The sequence below is a fragment of the Bos indicus genome, chromosome 22 (genome assembly GCF_029378745.1).
Source record: "Bos indicus isolate NIAB-ARS_2022 breed Sahiwal x Tharparkar chromosome 22, NIAB-ARS_B.indTharparkar_mat_pri_1.0, whole genome shotgun sequence".
NCBI lineage: Eukaryota > Metazoa > Chordata > Mammalia > Artiodactyla > Bovidae > Bos > Bos indicus.
Genome location: NC_091781.1, coordinates 7,350,478 through 7,361,931, shown reverse-complemented (window position 1 = coordinate 7,361,931; position 11,454 = coordinate 7,350,478). Strand labels below are relative to the sequence as shown.

The 11,454-nt window shown below is 44.0% G+C and overlaps 1 protein-coding gene across 1 annotated transcript in view; it reads left to right on the top strand.

Moving 5' to 3' along the window:
* The window catches only part of GLB1 (galactosidase beta 1), a 104,064-nt gene that overhangs the window by 10,064 nt on the left and 82,546 nt on the right, over positions 1 to 11,454 (top strand). The window lies entirely within an intron of this gene.

Genomic DNA, 11,454 nt, shown 5'->3' with positions numbered 1-11,454 from the left:
ATCAGGCAACTGAGATCCCACAAGCCAAGTGGTGCAGCCAAAGAGAAAGAAAAAGAGTTGCTGAATTTAGTTTGCTGATATTTGCTGAGGATTTTTGCATCAGTATTAACCAAGGATATGGATATTGGCCTGTAGTTTTCTTTTTTCTGTTATGTCCTATCTAGCATTGATATCAGGATTATGCTGTTCTCATAGGGTGAATTTAAAAGTGTTCCCTCCAAAAAATAAAAAAATAAAAGTGTTCCCTCCTCTTTAATTTTTTGAATAGTTTCGGGAGGATTGGCATTATTATTCTTTAAATGTTTGGTAGAATTCCCTAGCTCAGTTGGTAAAGAATCCACCTGCAATGCAGGAGATCCCAGTTCATTTCCTGGGTCAGGAAGATCCACTGGAGAAGGGACAGGCTCCCCATTCTAGTATTCCTCGGTTTCCCTTGTGGCTCAGCTGGTAAAGAATCTGCCTGCAATGCAAGAGACTCGGGTTCGATTCCTGGGTTGGGAAGATTCCCCTGGAGAAGGGAAAGGCTACCCACTCCAGTATTCTGGTCTGGAGAATTCCATGGACTGTATAGTTCATGGGGTCACAAAGAGTTGGACACAATTGATTGACTTTCACTTTCAGAGCATCAGGTTCTTGGTTTTTCTTTGAGATTTTCAATACTGATTCAGTCTCTTTACTAGTTATTGGTCTGTTCACATTTTTTATTTCTTCCTGATTCGGTCTATGTAGGTTGTATGTTTCTTGGTAGGTTGTATTGTTACACAATTTATAGCCATACAGTTGTTCATAATAGTCTCGTAATCCTTTTGATTTCTGTAGCATCCGTTGTAGTATTTTTTCTTTCATTTCTAATTTTGAGTTTTATCTCTTTTTTCTTAATCTAGCTCAAGATTTGTCCATTTTGTTGATCTTTTTAAAAGATGAACTCTTACTTTCATTGATTTTTTTTTTCTATTCTCTATTTCACTTAAAAAGTGAAAGTGTTAGTTGCTCAGTTGTGTCTGACTCTTTGCGACCCAATGAACTGTAGCCCGCCAGGCTCCCCGGTCCTTGGAATTCTCCGGGCAAGAATACTGCAGTGGGTTGCCATTTCCTTCTCCAGGGGATCTTCTTGACCCAGGGATCGAACCTGGGTCTTCTGCTTTGCAGGCAGATTCTTTACTGCCTGAGCCACTTATTCCTACATTAATTTGCAGTATTTCTTCCCTTCTGTTAGCTTGAGGTTTAGTTTTTCCCTTTGATTTCTTGAGGAATTGTGTCACTTTATAATTCTTTTGTTTGAATCAGGAGGTAAAAAAAAGGTCTATAGATGATATATTTCATAAGTCTCTCTAAGTCTTTAAGATATCTTCTCTTCTTATTTTGTGTCATTAATTTATTCAAGTTATCTGGATTTATATCTTGGTATTTCCTACATTTTGGATTTGTGGTGGTGTTTGACATGTCCTATCCTTCATATTTTCTGTAAACAGATAGAGGTGGACATCTATTAAAGTTAGAGCTACAAGCTGGACAGATTCACGTTCAACTTTTGCCCTTTTTGGTAGGAAGACGCCACTGTTTTCGGTGAGGCTGAGGTTGATCAGGTGTTGTCAGCTTGGCCCCACCACCAGAAAGTTGCACATCATCTTTTCATCTAAGGTTTCAGGAATCATTGATGATTGTTGCCTGAAGTCATTAGTCTAATAGAGACTGTAAAATGGTGATTTTTTAAGTTTGATACATTTAATACAGAATTTAGTAGGCCAGAATACCAAGTAGGCTTTCTAGGAATAATTAGTTGGCTTTAATGTATTCAAGAGACAATGGAAGCTTCTTTTACCTCAGTTCTGTATTTTGAAGGCATTTTTGTGGCACTTAGAAATATAATCCTGGGAATTCCCTGGCAGTCCAGTGGTTAAGACTCTGAGCTCTTGCTCCAGAGCCCAGGTTCAATCTCTGATTGGGGAACGAAGATCCCACAAGCCACACAGTGTGACCAAAAAGAGGTATAATTCGGCCATCAGCCCCCAAAATGAGGATTTTTAATCACATCATTTCTTCTGTATTTACTAGCTATGGTTTATCTACAAAGAATTCTCTTCATCAGTTTTTTGGTTATTCTGAAAAAGTCTGTAGCAAAGGCGAGAGAGATGCTGATTCTTCCCCTTCAGTCTTCAGTTTTCAGGATAATGAACTGATACCCCAGCAAACTTTGAGGATGACCAAAATGCTTTTCTTTTGTGTGAGAGGGAGTATGCTGAATTTGGCTATTTTTACATGTCTGAAGTGTTTCAATCCAGAGAAATCTTAAATCTTTTGCTGCTCAAAATAGCCCATCTTCAGCCAGTAGGAGCCCTTTCAAATTGGCTTGTATGTACTTTTGTTGTTGATAATAGTTATTGATTGGTTTAGGGCTATTTTGTATATATTCTACCCAGACTTGGATTAAGTAATTTCTTAAGGAGCCCTGGGTTCTTTTAATGGGAAATATTTAGAGACTATAATTTAAGGGACTAGATGAGCTAAGTGCTACCGGCTATTGTCATTTCTAAGCTGTTTCTGTGGCTACTGCTGGGAAATAAATTTTTTTTTTATAAAAAGGAAAACGCAGTTTTATGTTCATAGCAAAATTGAGTGGAAGGTAAGAGATTTTCTGGTTATAGGATTTTTAATTAAGTTTCTTTGATTTTTTTTTGTGTGTGTGTGTGTGTAGTAAAGTTTTATTCCCAAGGAGTTATGAAATGGTCAAAGAGACCGAAAAGTTTGACCGAGAAAGGAGAGTTCGGTCCACACGCTTTGCCCATTTCTGGTCGGTTCCCGAAGGAGACATTGGGTGCCTCTTGGCATTGGCAGGTCGGTGTAACGCCCCGACAGGTTTCTGCCATGAGCCCTATGAGATCACCGTGGAACCGCAGAGCAGAGCTCCTTACTTGTTTCACGCAGGGCGTGCCATTCATTCACACAAGCACACGGTAGAGTTAGTAAAGCATAGCAGAAAACGTGTAGTAAAGTTTTATTAAAGTATAAAGGAGATAGAGAAAGCTTCTGACATAGGCATCAGAAGGGGGCAGAAAGAGTACCCCCTTTCTTTGATTTTATATTTGCTTCTATTTTATATTGAAAATTTTGGTTCCTAACAACGCAATATAATTACATATGTATCATATTGTGTATTTTATGAATTCAAAATAGTCATGAAATGTTAATAAGGATGAAATCTACTGGATGCAGGTTTGTTTGTTTTAATGCAGCTCAAGATATATTTTTATCCTTAGTTAAAATACTATTTCAAATTGACTTGATTCTTTTCCTCTGTGGAAAGTTAGGTCTGTTTTTAACTTTTAAAAATTATTGTATATTTTTTAATTTTTAAATTTTATTTAAAATTAATGAAATGTGCACTTCCCTCTTCTCTGAGAGGAGCGGGTAGAATTAAATCTGTAAATGTCTGTGAGTCCTGGAGGATAGGGAACTGATCCTCAACTGTGCTCATTTCTTTTCTATTCTGCCATTTTTCCTTCCTCTTCCACTGAAATGTATTCTTTCTATCCATGGTCATTTGGAAGGCTGAACAAAAATCTGTTTGAAATAAGACAGGCATAAATAAATAAAATGAGTAAATACATAAGCTGTAGCAGATCATTCACAGATTCCTCCAGATCCATATTGGTTATCACTGTTCCTTCCCTATGGCGGTTTTGCTCCTCCAGCCTGTCTGAAGTAATGATGCTTCCATGAGGCTCGATGTTTGAAAGAACTCCCGCTCTGGCACAGTGGAAGTGTGTTTCAGAGTTGTCTGCAACACTGCTGCTCTTTCTCCTTGTTCTGTGAACTGAGGGATCTGGGAAAGCCCGTGAGTGGAAACACCCCCCACCCCTGTCTTCTCCCCTTCTCTTAATCCCATTTCCCTCACCCCTGGGGTACTATCAGCCTAGGAGGGTTGTGTCTCTGTCACCCTGGAGCTGAGCAGCTCATGTCAGGGATTCTCCAGGCTGTGGGGCCTCTGGGGTAGGTTGAGAGGGTGTGTAGGGGTTAGGGATGGAGGTCCGTGAAGAGGTGCTTAACCGAATTATAGTGAGCAACTTAAGTATCTTCACATAATCAGCATGACCCATAACTGTGATAGCGCTGATCTCCTTTTCTTTCTTTATTCAGGTTGAGGAGTGTGCACTAATAATGCAAATATAATCATTTTTAGCCCTGAGGATTAGGAAACTTGAGGCATGTTCGCATTATCTGGTGATGTAAATACTGATGTGATGTTTAATTTTTTAAAAGAAAGGCTTATTTACCACTGAAATAATCTTAAACATTATCAATAACTTTAAAACTGTTGTACTGGACAGTATGAGTTACCTGAGATGTACTTGGACTGGGGTTACTTGTACTCTGGCTTTCTTTTTCTCCAGTATGGCATGCAGTGTGTTCATTGGTTGGGGATGGTGGGGGTGGCTCGGAAAAGCGTGGGCTTTGACTTGCTTGGAATTCCTGAGTGAGTGCTATGACTTCATGCATTGTAAATACTGATGCTCCCACACCTGAATGCATGTGAAATAAAACTGTGACTCTTCAGTATTTGGTTCCAGTGCTAATTATTTAAAAGGGGTGGAATTTGCTCAGAAGGCTGATTTTCCATTATATGTATCTGGAGAGAGTAAACTCTGAAGACAGCTTTCGCTCTTTCTCCTCTCCCCACTCCTCGATTGTCTTACTCCCATTCGTGGTGCCACAGCCCAGAGATTAAGGAAGCTGGCTCTAGTAAGCTGGATCCTTTCAGGTCCTTCAGCGTGGAGAGGGGTCACTTTGGAGCCATGAGGTAGATGTTCCTTGTTGACTTTGGCTCTGACAGGCACCAGTTAGAGGCGGTCTCTTAGGTGACGTCTCTTGGTTCTGCATCTGTCCGTATTATCCCCCTTTAAAAAACTTTTTTAAAATTTGTTGGGCTGAGTTAGGTCTTAGTTGCGCACTCAGGGTCTTCCTTGTAGCACATGGGCTTCTCTAGCTGTGGCATGGGCTTTCTTGCCCTGTTGGCGTCCTACTTCGGGGGCCAGGGACTGAATCCACGTCCCCTGCGTTAGAAGCTGGATCTACCACTGGAGCACCAGAGAAATCCCCCCATTTGCTGCTTTTCTAAGCTTTCCTTCAGAGACTTGTCACTGCTCCCCAGGTCTAAACAACATGCTGTTGTTTGACTGCCGTGACAGCTCAGAGAGTATCCTGGCAGTCAAGGTCTCAGGGGACAGAGCAGGGCAGGTACAAGATCCCTGGAGCAAGAGAAAGAAGGTGCCCTGCTGTCACGCCCACTCACAGACTGCTTTTGATGCTTTTTAGTGAGTCACACATGCCAGAGGCGGTGTTGGCGTTCCACGGCCACCCCTGGGGCTGGTGCTCGGTTAAACAAGTGGTCTCCCCGCACCAGCCTGTTTCTGGCAGGGCTCACAGGTGATCTGACTGCGGATGTGGTGAGGGTGTCCACTGAGTTTGTGGAAGAGGCACCAGGAATCTTCAGTTTCAGGGGGAACTGTGGGCTTGTTCAGATTTCTCTTAGGTGGAGGTGGGCAGTGGGTAGCTCCAGGACAATCATCTGGCCCTTCCCCCAACCGTGGGCTCTAACTCAGGTGGAAGGTTCTGGAGGTTGTTAAGTAAGTTGAGTGCACACTCAGTTGTGTCTGACTCTTTCTGACCCTGTGGACAGTAGCCCACCAGGCTCCTCTGTCCATGGGATTCTCTAGGCAAGAATACGGGAGTGGGTTGCCATGCCCTTCTCCAGGGGATCTTCCCAATCCAGCGATCAAACCCACATCTCCTGCATTGCAGGCGGAGTCTTTACTTCTGAGCCATTGGGGAAACCATCCCAATTTACACTCATGACTGGTGACACTGCCATCAGGTAGGTCCTCTGACTTGTTGTGAGAAGGACGTGGCCCTTTCCTGTGGTCTCCCAAAGAGCAACAAGGCGGGGATGGCAGCATTTCAGGAGCCCTGGTATCACTGTCAGCCCAGACTGCATTGGACAGGCCTCACAGGGTCTAGGGTGCCCTTTCCTTAGGACAAAGGTGCCCTAAGTCCCACTGGGGAAGGAGTTTTTATCATGTGTACTTGGGTGGCATCACAGGGCCCTTCCGCGAGGGGATCCTCCCTTCCATCTGTCGGTTCCCGCCTCAGAGCTGGGGCCTGGATGAAGGAGTCGTGACTTCCCATGGTGGTGGCTGACCTCAGCCGTTTGTTCATGAGTGACTGATTTTTTTGTCTCTTGTGAGACACATCAAGCTGGAGCCCCACTGGCTGCCCAACTGTCTCACCCTCTCGGAATGCTGTGGTTTCTGAGCCCATGCCTGAGGTCATCTCTGTCAACACGCCCCAGTTGCCACCAGTCATAGAGATGGTGATCATGTCCACCGGCCACTGGCGGTTAGGTGGCCCCTCTTTGGGTATGTCAGCACTTCATCACCCTCAGAGACACAAAGGAGTGTCTTCTGCCCTTGCCTACCCACAGAGCACAGCCCTCAGGGGACCTGAGGTCTCCAGGGCCTCCTCCCTGTGGCCTTCCTTATGGAAGGACGCGTTATCTGGCCAGGCTTGGGAGTGTAGGCAGATGGTGGGGTGTCTGGTCACCGGCTTTACCTTCTCATCTCTTAGAGCTGTCTCACACGTTCCTGAGGATTGCAACACAGTCCTGGCACCTCACTTCATTTCCTATAGGTCAACATCAAGTCCGAGTTCCCAGGCACCCGGTTCCAACAGCAAGGGACTGGATTGAATGCCTTTACCAAGATGAAAGCTCACGAATCTTGGGAGAGTGAGCCATGTCCATATATTCCCCTCTCTCCTCCTTGTGTTCCGTCCCCTCGAGATCCGCACACCATGTTCCCCTCTACCCCATTAAGTCCTGGCCTTATCTTTCTGGCAGGAGATGTAGGTCTCTTTCAACATTGCCACGGAAGCCTCTAGCACTCACAGAATGCCCTCCATGTACGCATGATTTGAGCCTGTCAGCCAGTCTTTCTTCAAAACTGCCAATCGGTTAATAAAAGCCAGCCAAGCTCAAAGTCCTTACAATTACCAGCACCCCGTCCTTCAGCCCCATCCCACAGGGAAAGCTAAGGCAGACGCCAGCTCCTATCTGCCTGTGTCTCCTCCCAGTCCTGTACGGGTGGGGCCTCGGTGCGTGCGTTTGCATACCAGAGGCTGTTGCCCCCTCCACTTAGCACTACTTCAGGGTTCTCACTGCTGTCTTGACATACAGGAAATGAGAAATCCAGGTACAGACTCAGCATCATGAGGATCTGCTGTTTAGGCCACTTCTGGAACAAATTGTCTTAATTTGGATTCCTCTAGAAGTAAAACCAGGAGAAGGCAATGGCACCCCACTCCAGTACTCTTGCCTGGAAAATCCCATGAACAGAGGAGCCTGGTGGGCTGCAGTCCATGAGGTCTCTGGGAGTCGGACATGACTGGGTGACTTCACTTTCACTTTTCACTGTCACGCACTGGAAAAGGAAATGGCAACCCACTCCAGTGTTCTTGCCTGGAGAATCCCAGGGATGGGGGAGCCTGGTGGGCTGCTGTCTATGGGGTCGCACAGAGTTGGACACGACTGAAGCGACTTAGCAGCAGCAGCCCCAGAAGTAAAACCACCAGGGAAGTCCTAGAAGTAAAACAGGCTTCTTTGGTGGCTCAGACAGTAAAGAATCTGCCTGCAATGCAGGAGACCCAGGTTTTATCCCTGGGTCAAGAAGGTTCCCTAGAGAAGGGAATGACAACTCACTCCAGTATTCTTGCCTAGAGAATGTCACGGACAGAGCAGCCTGGCGGGCTACAGTCCAGTTCAGTTCAGTTCAGTTCACTCAGTCATGTCCAACTCTTTGCGACCCCATGGACTACAGCATGCCAGGTTTCCCTGTCCATCACCAACTCCTGGAGCTTGCTCAAACTCATGTCCATCCAACCATCTCATCCTCTGTCATCCCCTTCTCCTCCTGCCTTCAATCTTTCCCAGCATCAGGGTCTTTTCCAGTGAGTCAGTTCTTCACATCAGGTGGCCAAAGTTTTGCAGTTTCAGCTTCAGCATCATCCTTCCAATGAATATTCAGGACTGATTTCCTTTAGGATGGACTGGCTGGATTTCCTTGCAGTCCAAGGGACTCTCAAGAGTCTTCTCCAACACCACAGTTCAAAAGCATCAGTTCTTTGGCACTCAGCTTTCTTTATAGTCCAACTCTCACATCCATACATGACTGCTGAAAAACCATATATTTGACTAGATGGACCTTTTTCAGCAAAGTAATGTCTCTGTGTTTTAATATGCTGTCTGTGTTGGTCATAGCTTTTCTTTCAAGAAGCAAGGATCTTTAATTTCAAGGTTGCAGTCACTATCTGCAGTGATTTTGGAGCCCAAAAGTACAAAGTCTCTCACAGAAAATTGGATTAAAGATTTATTGAGCATGGCCCCGCCCATCAGAACAAGACCCAGTTTCCCCCACTGTCAGTCTCTTCCACCAGGAAGCTTCCATAAGCCTCTTATCCTTATCAGAGGGCAGACAGGATAAAAACCACAATCACAGAAAACTAACTAAACTGATCACATGGACCACAGCCTTGTCTAACTCAATGAAACTATGAGCCATGCCGTGTAGGGCCACCCAAAATGGACAGGTCATGGTGGAGAGTTCTGACAAAACGTGATCGACTGAAGAAGGGAATGGCAAACCCCCTCAGTGTTCTTGCCTTGAGAACCCCATGAACAGTAGGAAAAGGCAAAAAGGTATGACACCGAAAGATGAACTCCCCAGGTCTGCAGGTGCCCAGTATGCTGCTGGAGGAAAGTAGAGAAATAACTCCAGAAAGAACGAAGAGGTGGAGCCAGAGAGGAAACAGTGCCCAATTGTGGATGTCACTGGTGATGGAAGTAAAGTCCGATGCTATAAAGAACAATATTGCATAGGAACCTGGAATGTTAGGTCAATGAACTTGGGATGTTAGGTACATGAATTTCTCATGAGGCAGGTAAGGTGGTCTGGTATCTCTTTAAGAATTTTCCAGTTTGTTGTGATCCACACAGTCAAAGGCTTTGGCATGGTCAATAAAGTAGAAATAGATCTTTTTCTGGAACTCTTGCTTTTTCGATGATCCAGAGGATGTTGGCAATTTGATCTCTGGTTCCTCAGTCGTGTCCAGCTCTTTGTGACCTCATGGACTGCAGTGCGCCAGGCTTCCCTGTCCTTCACTATCTCCTGGAGTTTGCTCAAAGGGAGATAGTTTGCTCCATTGAGTCAGTGATGCCATTCAACAATCTCATCCTGGCTCTCCATTCCCCTCCTGTTGTCAGTCTTCCCCAGCACCAGGATCTTTTCCAATGAGTCAGCTCTTTGCTGACTCAGGTGGCCAAAGTATTGGAGCTTCAGCTTCAGCATCAGTCCTTCCAATGAATATTCAGGACTGATTTCTTTAGGATGGACTGGTTGGATCTCCTTGCAGTCCAAGGGACTCTCAAGAGTCTTCTCCAACACCACAGTTCAAAAGCATCAATTCATTGGCACTCAGCCTTCTTTATGGTTCAGCTCTCACATCCATCCATGACTACTGGAAAAACCATAGCTTTGACTAGAGGGACCTTTGTCAGCAAAGTGATGTCTCTGCTTTTTAATACGCTGTCTAGGTTGGTCCTAGCTTTGCTTCCAAGGAGTAAGCGTCTTTTAATTTCATGGCTGCAGTCACCATCCACAGTGACTTTGGGGTGGGAAGTCGCAAAGACTTGAGGGATGAGTTTGAGATGAGACCCTATCAGCATACAGTACGATGAGTTCCCAAGGGACTATCCACAGGAGCTGATGTAGATGTGTGTTTTTTTTAATTAAAAATATTTATTTGACTATGCCAACTCTTAGTTGCGGCACTTGGGATCTTTAGTTGTGGCCTGTGGGATCTAGTTCCCTGACCAGAGATTGAACTCACATCCTGTGCATTGGGGCCACAGAGTCTTAACCACCGGACTGCCAGGAAAGTCCCCTGAGTTCACATTTTAAGCTTATTTTTTTTCCCAGTTTTATTGAGAAATAATTGGCATACATCCCTGTATAAGTTTGAGGTAAACAAGATGCCTGACTCATTTACATATCGTGAAATGATTGCCACAGTAGGTGGTAATATCCCTCTTCTCGTACAGATACAATAAAAAGGAAAGAAAGAAGAAAGAAAATTTTTTCTTGTGATGAGAACTCTTAGAATTTACTCTCTTAACAATGTTCTTATAGATCCTGCAGCATTCTTAGCTGGAGTCATCATATTGTACATGACATCTCTGGTACTTACTTACCTTGTAAATGGAAATTTGTGCCTTTTGACCACCTTTATCCAATTCTTCCTGACCCAACTTTTTAATTTGTGTTAACATTTCACTTGGAAAAGTTTTCACACATACAGAGAGTTGAAAACATTTCATATCCTCACCACTCAGATTCTCCCATTAACATGTTACTGTCAGTCTATCCCTCCATCCATCACTGCATCCATCAACTCTGTCTTATTTTGGAAATGCATTTGGGAGTCGGTTGTGGACATAAGTGTACTTCCTCTGAAATATATCAGCATATAAATCATTACCTAAAGGTCAATATTTGTTTAGAGCCCTTTTTCCTTTTTTTTTTTTTAAATTATTTTAAATTTTATTTTATTTTTAAACTTTACAAATTGTATTAGTTTTGCCAAATATCAAAATGAATCCGCCACAGGTATACATGTGTTCCCCATCCTGAACCTTCCTCCCTCCTCCCTTCTCCCTCCCCATACCATCCCTCTGGGTCGTCCCAGTGCACTAGCCCCAAGCATCCAGTATCGTTCATCGAACCTGGACTGGCAACTCGTTTCATACATGATATTATACATGTTTCAATGACATTCTCCCAAATCTTCCCACCCTCTCCCTCTGCAACAGAGTCCCTAAGACTGTTCTATACATCAGTGTCTCTTTTGCTGTCTCGTACACAGGGTTATTGTTACCATCTTTCTAAATTCCATATATATGCGTTAGTATACTGTATTGGTGTTTTTCTTTCTGGCTTACTTCACTCTGTATAATAGGCTCCAGTTTCATCCAAAATATACAAGCAACTCCTACAGCTCAACTCCAGAAAAATAAATGACCCAATCAAAAAATGGGCCAAAGAACTAAATAGACATTTCTCCAAAGAAGACATACAGATGGCTAACAAACACATGAAAAGATGCTCAACATCACTCATTATCAGAGAAATGCAAATCAAAACCACTATGAGGTACCATTTCACACCAGTCAGAATGGCTGCGATCCAAAAGTCTACAAGCAATAAATGCTGGAGAGGGTGTGGAGAAAAGGGAACCCTCTTACACTGTTGATGGGAATGCAAACTAGTACAGCCACTATGGAGAACAGTGTGGAGATTCCTTAAAAAACTGGAAATAGAACTGCCTTATGATCCAGCAATCCCACTGCTG